The sequence below is a fragment of the Ursus maritimus genome, unplaced genomic scaffold, assembly GCF_017311325.1.
Source record: "Ursus maritimus isolate PB19 unplaced genomic scaffold, ASM1731132v1 scaffold_10, whole genome shotgun sequence".
NCBI classification, from domain to species: Eukaryota; Metazoa; Chordata; class Mammalia; order Carnivora; family Ursidae; genus Ursus; species Ursus maritimus.
In genome coordinates, this window is record NW_024423344.1 from 9,072,311 (window position 1) to 9,078,649 (window position 6,339).

The window sequence follows — 6,339 nt, forward strand, 5'->3', positions numbered from 1 at the left end:
TTGTTAATTGCTCATCTCTTTCCACTAAAACGTAAGTACCAGAGGACAGAGATTTTGCCTATTTTGTTCACTACTGGGTCCCTGGTACCTAAAGATACCTGAGATATCTTGGATGCACAATCAATATTTATTGATGAATGAGTAAACGAAAACAACTACTTAAAAATGCAATTCCAGGTTAATGAGCTAAGCATGAAATCAGAGATATACAGGATAGGAGCCCAGGTGAAGGGTGCTAAACTCAGATGTGGCTGTCAAAGGCAGGGGCAGGAAGGAAGACAGAAGAAACAGATGTGCAAACACCTGGAAGCAAAAGAGAGTGAACATAGTGCACTCAAGAGTCTGAAAGGTCTTCAGGTCAGTTGGAACATGTCACAAAGGGCAGAGAAGTGAAGCTGGAGGGACCAGATCATGCAGGGCTGAAGGGGTAAACTTTCTAGTTCTGGACTTTTACTTGCCATATCACTCTCTCTTGGCAGTTGAAGCAGATAAAAAACAATCGAATAGTGACCCAAAGTGCTGGGATTAGCATGGAAGCCATGGGTCAAAGCGAGAATGGAATGAAACAGGAAAAAACAGGAGAATGATTAGTAGTTTAATCTTGTGTTAGACTAAGTTAATAAATTCCATTTTTTCATTTCTTCTTTAATATTCATTTGTTCTTTTAATTCATCAAATATTCATTAAATGCCTACCATGTGCCAGTCACTGTGTAGTCACAGGGGTGATTAACCTGGACATATGACCTCCTTCCCACCCACATTGAGCTCATTGTCCGGGGGTAAAAGAAAAAAAACAAAGAAAACAAAGGGACAAAGTCACTGCAAGTTGTAATAAAATCTGAAGACTGAGGACACCTACCTGCGGCAAAATGATATGAATCCAGTGAAATGCACATTTAATTAAAGATGACAAGGTGTGTAGTGAAGGGTGGTCGAGGAGGCCATGAATATGGTCAAGGTTGTGCCTTTCTCATCTTCGTTCCTGGTGCTGATGACAATTACCTAGAAATGCTTCAGTGAGGACCTGACCAGAGAATCATCATTGGTATGTTATCTGGGGGACATCCATTTTACTCTAAAACTTCTCCTGCCTTCCATCTAATCACGGACCATTCTCCTTCCAAGAGGCGCCAAGAGCTTCTCCTTCTGTCTCTAGGCCTTTCACTAGGCAGCTTTGGGCTGCCTCAACCGTCTCAGCCTACTTTTCAATGTCACCTCTCTGTTCCTTTGCCTTCAGTTCACTTAGGACAGTAGGTATAAATGTGCTATCTTCACAGACTAATGCAGAGGAGAGGGCCCTCCAAAATGAATGGGCTCCACCCTCCTGGGGTTAGATAGATGTAGTCAGCTGACATCCATCTATTGAGGGCCTACCATCTCTGATACTGTTCTAAGCTCATCTTAAAATTCCCACAGGTCACTTTACAAGGAAGAAGTTGTCAGTCATGGGACCCCAAGATAAACGGGCCCCTCATGAGTTGTGGTATTGCTCTGGTTAGGTTACCTCTCAGGCTGCACCTGTGTCTGGAATGTGCTTCCTCCCCCACACAGTACAAATGTCTCTTCTGCCATTGAAACCACCTCTGAAATTTTCCTTCCTTCCCTGGAATCTTTTCTGTAAGAAAGGTTCTTTCCCTTTCACTCCACCCTGTCCAAGTATGTTCCTCCCACGACGAGTTCCTTCAAATACACCTGCCTTGTGGCTGACATCAAGCGAATTGTCTGCTGTTTGTCCTTGGGTTCTTCTGAATACCTGTGGGCGGGCTTATCAGTAAGCTTCTAGAGGTCAAGAACTATCTGTTTATTTGCATGATTATTATTACAAGGTAAATGTATGAATAAAGCAACTGGGAAAACATAGCAGCTGTCCCAGAGAAGGGACAATAGAAAGTACTTATCAGTACTGAAGAATAGAAGAATAGATGGTTTACCTTTTTGGAGAAGGAGTATATGAATATGATATGAAAGGGCATAGGACAAATTCTCCTTCCCACCCACACATTTCCCCTCTGTAAGTAGCCACTGTTGCTTGGGGCCTGTGCATCCTTCCAGAGGTTTCGTGAACAGTTTCCTAATAAGTGAGGCTTCTCTATGGAGAACTAATTAGTAGAATCCAGCTTTAGTTACATGTGGAGATGATCATCTGTCCTTCCTGCCTGCTTCCAGCCCATCCCTGGTGTCGCCCCAACATTCTCATTGAGCGATTCCACCTTGGAAGAGAAAGTGAATCACAGTCACCAAAAGGGTTTGAATGAATGTAGATTGGCCACTGTTGGCAATGTTAGTGAGGAGCTGTGCTCAGCCCAACTGGCGGGGCTCTCCCTGCTGCCCAGCTCTCAGCCTGAAGCCACTGGCCCTACCATGCAGTTGTTCACTCTAATTGTTCACTAATGACAAGGCGTTTTGAGTTAGAACTGTGATATGATAGTTATGTATTTTAAAGCCTATTGATAGAAAGAATAGATATACTAATGCTAGCACGCCAGTAGAAACTGATAGGTAAGAAGGGACTATTAGTGACTTGTTTTCTTTCTTTCTTCTCTGTTTTTTGAAATACTCTTCAATGTGCTTTATAATAAAAATATATGTACTTTACAATTTACAATACACTATTGGAGCTCATTGTCTTTTTCTGGCATTCAGTCCACCTGTGTATTTAAATATTGAATTAATAATTCAATATTTAATTAATATAATTATGTTCACTATATTATTAATGTTAATAATGTAGTTAAATATGTTCCCTACATTAACAACATTAAAAGGGGAAAGGTAGTAAGCTCTTCCATTAAAACAAATACACTGAGCTAATAAAATTCAACTCCATTCTTGCCTATATGTTCATTTCTTGAGAGCACACAGAGCAGTATGAAGCAATGATTCTCTGCCTTGCCTGAATACTGGGATATCCTGCAGGTCTTTTGAAGAAAACTGGAGCTTAGTTCCAACTAGAGACTGTGATATGGGCCTGCTTTGGGGTTTTGACAAGCTTCCCAAGTAATTTCAATGTGCGCCAAAGGTTAAAAAATCTGATTAGAAAAAAGAAAACAAGAACACGCTACACAAAAAACTAATGATGTACTATATGTTGGCTGATTGAATTTAAATAAAAGAAAAAATATATACAAAAAAAAGAAAACAGGAATAAATTCCATTGAGAATTTATCAAAATAAAGAATCAAAGACTTTATAAATAAATTACAACCCATCTTGTTCGAATCAAGAGAAAAATGTAGTATTTTTGCAGTTCAAAAATGAAAAATATTCTAGAATTTAAATAGTTCAATAGAAAGAGTAACGATCCCCACTATTGAGCATATGCCTGGCATCTTACATATATTACCTCTAATCTTCGTGAGAACTCTGAAAGAGAAGTAGCGTGATACCCATTTTGAAGGTGAGACTCAAGGAAGTTATGTAATTTGCCCCAAAACACACAGCCAGCAATGGGGGGACTAGGGGCTTAAGCACTGTTCTGACACCCTGTACCTATCTACTAACCCACATTCCTTCGATTCGCAAATAAAGATGTAATGTCATGCAGAACAAGGCACAGAGTGGGATCTAACTTTTGTTAAAACAAACACACGGCCCTCAGTGTGCATTCAGGGAAAAGGCCTGAGTGGATATCCGTCAAACCATTAAACCCCTTCTGAGGAGGCCGTCGTATCATTTTTTGCTTTAACTACTTTCAGTGTTTCTGTTGTTTGGATTTTTTCACAACGAACATGAATTATATTTGTAATTGATAATTTATAAAAGCCAATGCTGAGGTAACCATCAGAGTAGTGTGGGTGCTGAGGGCAAAACCTCTGGAGCCTGACCGAGGGGGCGGTGTTCTCCTCTCCCCCTGACTTGACCTCCCTAAACCTCTGTCCCCTCCTCTGTCAAGTGGGAGTAATAATAGTACCTACCTCGGGGGGTGGGGGGGTTTGAGGATTCTCACAAAGGGAATATCATGTATACTGTACCCATATTATATTACCTATAATCATTCTAATAATCATTACCTCAATCATTCTTCATACTCTTCACACAAATATCGTGAAATCTCTTCCTTGTTTAAACCTGGCAGTGAACACATGGTAACCCTCATTCTTGTGGATGGGGAGCAAGGTCCCATCACACAATACTTTAATGGCTCTTCAACCCAGCTCCGAAGGTCCTGAATTTCAAACCCCCTTCCCTCAGGGCCGGGCCTGCTTTGACTCTGCGCGGGTCAGTCAGTGACTGGAGTCACATACACTCACCGAGCTCCCTAGAGGTTGGTGATTTCCCATGAAGTAACATTGGATAAAGATGAGGTCGTTTTAAAGATTTGTTTCTTCTTTTAAGCATGAGGGCATTAAAAAAAAAAATCAAAATTAGTCAAAACAAAAACAGCAACCATATGTGTCCCAAGATGTCTGTGGAGCAGCTTAAAGATAAACGCGCGCCATCCCGCACATGCTAACGGCGGCTTGCTTCAGTGCGCTAACAGCGCAGGGGGGCCAAGCCCAGGTTTTATCAAATCTCCTTTCTCAGCGCTCCTCACCCAGCCCCCTGGTTCTACCAGAGCTCACCGCAGGGGACCAGTAGCCATCTTGTGGCCTCTAAATGTCAGGGCAGGCCTCGGTCAGAAACATGTTTTTGCGTTTAGTATGAGAGAGAGAGAGCATTTAAGCTCTGCAGACTGCTCTGTGCTGGGTGGGGCTGATGAGGGGACACACGGCAAACCACACAGACACCTTTATTCATTCATTCACTCATTCATTCATTCATTCACTTATTTATTTATTTAAAATGTTAGGGACTTAGCATACAACACGATATTGCTTTCTGGAACACAGACACCTTTTAAATCAACAGGACCTACATGAGCCGGACATAATTATGCAGGCAGGACTGAAGAAGGAGTACCTGCTTTGCAAGCCTTGTTAAAACTCTTTGGCTTCTCAAATTAAAAGCCCAACATGTAACGGTATGTCTGACTTCGGGAGGAAGTGGGCTGGAAGTCAAGGGGAAGGAGAGACTGACCTTCTCTCTGCAGGAAGCAGGGGGATCCTCTGGGTCTCAATTGCCCTTTCATTCGAACACGTAGCTGTGGAGACGGGGCTTCAGTCCGGGTTGATTAACAGTGCTACGAGGAGAAAGTTCCCGAGCAGGATACGGAGGTGGGAGGAGGGGCCCACCAGAGCACGCAGCGCTGAACTGTCCTGCTGGGTCACTGACGACAAACGGGACGCAGGGGTCTAGATTAAAAAGTGGTTCTGGCATTTAAGAGGGAAAAACAGACGCGTTGGGCAAATGCACGTGCTTTCCCTCACACACACACACACACACACACACACACAGGGGACGGGGACACAAAACAAACGATACTTCCGTGTAGCCCAGATCCATTAATGGTAGGAAGCATAAGGGGAAAAGATCTGTGTCCCCACAGGAGCAAGATGGGAAAATGCTGAAGTGTTGGCCGTCCAGTCACATACACTCAAGGCATTTGGGACAGCTGTGAAATGAAGGGGTCACCCGCTCTTCCCTCAACGAGAGAAAAATAATGGATTAGGGGGAGTGTGTGTAAAGCAAGGGAGGTGAACTTGGCATGAGCATAGGCGGTTGTTTATCAGAGTCTGTGAGAACGGGAGTGCCCATGAACGCAAGTACTCATCAAAGAAAGAGGTCAAGCCTAAGAGCAGGTTCTTGGGATTAGAAGGAATGAAGCAAGACTCAGAATCAGGGGAAATGAGAAGGTGACACAGGGAGGGGGTGGAGCAGCAAGTGACACTTAGGGAGCAGCTCCTGTGGCTCAGACAGCCAACCAGACCCTTCAGCTGCGTCATCTCTCTTCTTTCCATGAACTTGAGGGGCTTCTAGGATTCTCCTCTAGGAATCTCCTCTCAGGAATCCTGAGGCTCAGAAAGATTAAGTAACAGGATCAGCTCACACAGCCACTAAATGGGTGGAGATGAGATTTCAACTCATTTGCACCTGAGACCAAAGCCCCTTCCTCCATCCCCTCCACCAAGTTGTCATTCAAGGTGGGGCAGACCACAGAATACCTTCAAGAAAACAACCTAAGAAAGGTGAGAGCAGTAAGAAAGTATCACATCTAGTCTGACTGACCCTCTCAAGAGCCCTGACATCTTCAGAGGAACTGGCCTGTCCCAGGCCATGCGTGTTCTACGTGACATAGTGCCTGAGTAGGATATCTTAATATTTTGGCATATTGTCTTTCTGGGTGTGGTACACTATTGTTACAGGCCGCACACCCAGACAACATTGTATGAGGGTTGCTGCTTACCTGGAAACTCTGGGCACTGGGATTTTAACTGCAAGAGTCAGAAGGGGTCCACCC